The sequence below is a fragment of the Schistocerca gregaria genome, chromosome 2 (genome assembly GCF_023897955.1).
Source record: "Schistocerca gregaria isolate iqSchGreg1 chromosome 2, iqSchGreg1.2, whole genome shotgun sequence".
NCBI lineage: Eukaryota > Metazoa > Arthropoda > Insecta > Orthoptera > Acrididae > Schistocerca > Schistocerca gregaria.
This window is the reverse complement of record NC_064921.1, coordinates 231710324-231714074: the sequence shown is the minus strand read 5'-3', so window position 1 is coordinate 231714074 and position 3751 is coordinate 231710324. Positions and strand designations below refer to the sequence as shown.

The window sequence follows — 3751 nt, the reverse complement described above, 5'->3', positions numbered from 1 at the left end:
GATGTATGATCTTTTATCCTATAAAATAAAGTCGTATACAACAGTCATTATTGGTCTATTTATAAAGTCAAACAGTAATGAAATGGTGATACTTTTCAAACAAAAGTAGGTGTTATGCGAAGTAACCTCAATTCTTTATGAAACATGGAGAGCACACCTTTTCCAGCGTTTCTTCTCTTAATCCATTTTTTCACCCATTCTTTCTTTCTTCTTCTCTCATTAGCATGCATTTCTGCATCGTTTAGCACCAAAACAGCTAATAACCCTTGTTTGCTCTGAGCATCTGTACCTGAAGCAGCCTTCTTCACCGAGCGAGGTGGTGCAGTGGTTAGCACACTGGACTCGCATTCGGGAGGACGACGGTTCAATCCCGTCTCCAGCCATCCTGATTTAGGTTTTCCGTGATTTCCCTAAATCGTTCCAGGCAAATACCCGGATGGTTCCTTTGAAAGGGCATGGCCGATTTCCTTCCCAATCCTACCCTAACACGAGCTTGCGCTCCGTCTCTAATGACCTCGTTGTCGACGGGACGTTAAACACTAACCACCACCACCACCAGCCATCTTCGTTCGATACAACATGCAGCCGACCACAACATAACTAGCTGCCGATCTTGCACCGTGGGAGAGCTTCGGCATGGAAGATAACCGGCTCCTTTCCCTGCAAGCCGGCAGGCACGCACGCCATCTCGCAAACTTGCGGCGAACCTTGCTCCGTGTGAGATGGGCTTAAGCCGCCAGAAGGTGTGTGAGGGAAGCAAGCACACCTGTGCTGTGAGAAGCCAGTAATCGCAGGCCACGGCCTGCCTGCTGAGGCGAGGGAGGGTCGCAGACACGCGAGGCGAGTTAGCCGCCCTGACTCACTAGCCGCGGCTGGCACGTCGCTCCCCGTCAGCTCGTACTGCCTACCTGGCTGGCGGCTGAATCATCCGCACGGCCGGGCGACACGTCACCACGCCTGCAGCCGGGGAACGTACCGCCTATCTAGAGGCTACCAAGACTACAGGGTCAACTCCCTGATGCAGCACTCATCTTGAACAAAGTTCCTCGCCACCATTTGCCAGAAGAAGAATTTTCTGCACTCATCCACGTTTTCCTGACGCTGATGTGTACGACATCCTAGACTTAAATGTCTATTTTCTACGTATCACGGTTCTAAGCGCTACAGTCTGGAACCGAGCGACCGCTACTGTCGCAGGTTCGAATCCTGCCTCGGGCATGGATGTGTGTGATGTCCTTAGGTTAGACAGTTTTAAGTAGTTCTAAGTTCTAGGGGACTGATGACCTCAGATGTTAAGTCCCATAGTGCTCAGAGCCTTTTGGACCATAAAATTTCTAGTTTGTGCGACGAACTTTGAAAAATGTAAGTTAATGAGGGCTGAGTACAAAGAATAAACCCGTGATGTTCATTTACAGTATTACTAGTGTCCTGCTTGAGACAGTGTAGCCATTTAAATATCTGGGCGTAACGTTGCAGAGAGATATGAAATGGAAAGTACATGTGAGAACTGTGGTAGAGAAGGCGAATGGTCGACTTGGTTTATTGGTAGGATTTTAGTTGGTTCAAATGGCTCTGAGCACTATGGGACTTAATATCTATGGTCATCAGTCCCCTAGAACTTAGAACTACTTATACCTAACTAACCTAAGGACAGCACACAACACCCAGTCATCACGAGGCAGAGAAAATCCCTGACCCCGCCGGGAATCGTTAGGATTTAAGTAAATAGTGGTTCACCTATGAATGAGACCGCATATAGGACGGTGCTGTGACCTATTCTTGAATACTGCTAGAGTGTTTGGGATCAGTACGAGGGCGCACTAAAGGAAGACATCGAAGCAATTGAGAGGCGGGCTGCTAGATTTGTTAAGGTTCGAACAACACGTAAGTGTTACGGAGGTGCTTTGGGAACTCAAATTGGAGTCCCTGGAGGGAAGGCGATGTTGTTTTCGAGAAAGACTATTGAGGAAATTTTGAGAACCGGCATTTGAAGCTGACTGCAATACATTCCGCGTAAGGACCACGAAGGTAAGATTCGAGAAGTTGGGGCTCATAAGAAGGCGTATACATAGTCGTTTTTCCCTCGCTGTATTTGCGACTTGAACAAGTAGGAAATGACTAGCAGTGGTACAGGATACACTGCACCACGCACCGTACGGTGGCTTGCGGAGTATCTACAGTATGTAGAAGTAGATGTTGATGTAGAAGTCCTCGTTGCTTCACGGCCTTCGAACGCCGATACTTCTATGAAACCAACAGCATCGCGAGCAAAAAGTCAGACAGTGCTACTGACTCTGATCAGTCGTTTATTCAGTAGGTTGTTGAGTAAATTCGAAGTGGATTCCATAAGTGTAATAAAAGCGACAAATACGTGACTCCATGTCTCTGCAGAATCCTTTCTTCCAGGAGTGTTAGTTCTGCAAGGTTCGCAGGAGAGGTTCTTGAAGTTTAGAAGGTAGGAGGCGAGGTACTGGCAGAATTGAAGCTTTGAGGACGGGTCGTGAGTCGTGCTTTGGTAGCTAAAATGGTAGAGCACTTGCCCGCGAAAGGCAAAGGTCTCGAGATCGAGTCTCGGTCCGGCATACAGTTTTAATCTCCCAGGAAGTTTCGTGTCAGCGCACACTACGCTGCAGAGTGAAAATCTCATTCTGACGACAAATACACTTAACATAGACTTTAGTCGTCACTAATATATTCTCTTTCACGATTTACAACAGGCTGCCAACACTGGAGTAACTTTTCGTTTCTGAAACTGTAGAAATCACGTGATTTTGAGACGAAGAACTCGTCACACCATGCCCGGAGTGCATTTTCATCCGTCCCTTGGAGATACTTCGATAGAGAACGGAAAAGGTGAAAATGTGAAGGCACAAAATCAGATGAATAAAATGTGTGCGGAATGACTTCCCAACCCAACTCATGTATGGTGTTTTTTGTCAATCCATCCGAATGTGGGTGGGCGTTATTGTGTATTAGGATCACTTCATGCAGTCTTCCTGGTCGTTGTTCTTGCAATGCCAGTTGTCAATAAATGCAAGCAGTGATCGTTATATCTCGGGGAAGCAATTCGTAGTAACCCACACAGTCGCTGTTCCACTAGATATATAACATTATCTTTTGCGGATGTGTGCAAGTCTTTGTACCGGGAGTTGCTTCTACACTACTGGGCATTAAAATTGCTACACCAACAAGAAATGCAGATGATAAACGGGTATTCATGAGACAAATACATTATACTAGAACTGACATGTGATTACATTTTCACGCAATTTTGGTGCATAGATCCTGTAAACAGAACCTAGATTCATCCGAAAAAATGACGTTGTGCCATTCGTGCACCCAGGTTCGTCGTTGAGTACACCATCTCTGGCGCTCGTGTCTGTGATGCAGCGTCAAGGGCAACAGCAGCCATGCTCTCCGAATAGATAGTCCATGCCGCTGCAAACATCGTCGAACTGTTCGTTCAGATGGTTGTTGTATTGCAAACGTCCCATCTCTTGACGCAGGGATCGAGACGTGGCTGCACGATCCGTTACAGCCATGCGAATAAGATGCCTGTCATCTCGACTGCTAGTGACACGAGGCCGTTGGGATCGAGCACGGCGTTCCGTGTTACCCTTCCGAGCCCACCGATTCCATATTCTGCTAACAGTCAATGGATCTCGACCAACGCGAGCAGCAGCGTCGCGTTACGATCAACCGCAATCGCGATAGGCTACAATCCGACCTTTATCAAAGTGGGAAACGTGAT

General features: G+C 47.2%; 1 non-coding gene across 1 annotated transcript; it reads left to right on the top strand.

Moving 5' to 3' along the window:
* Positions 1–310: 310 nt before the first annotated feature.
* Positions 311–383, top strand: Trnaa-cgc (transfer RNA alanine (anticodon CGC)). The gene has a single exon. It is a non-coding gene; the product is annotated as a tRNA-Ala (tRNA).
* The last annotated feature ends 3368 nt before the right edge of the window (positions 384–3751 follow it).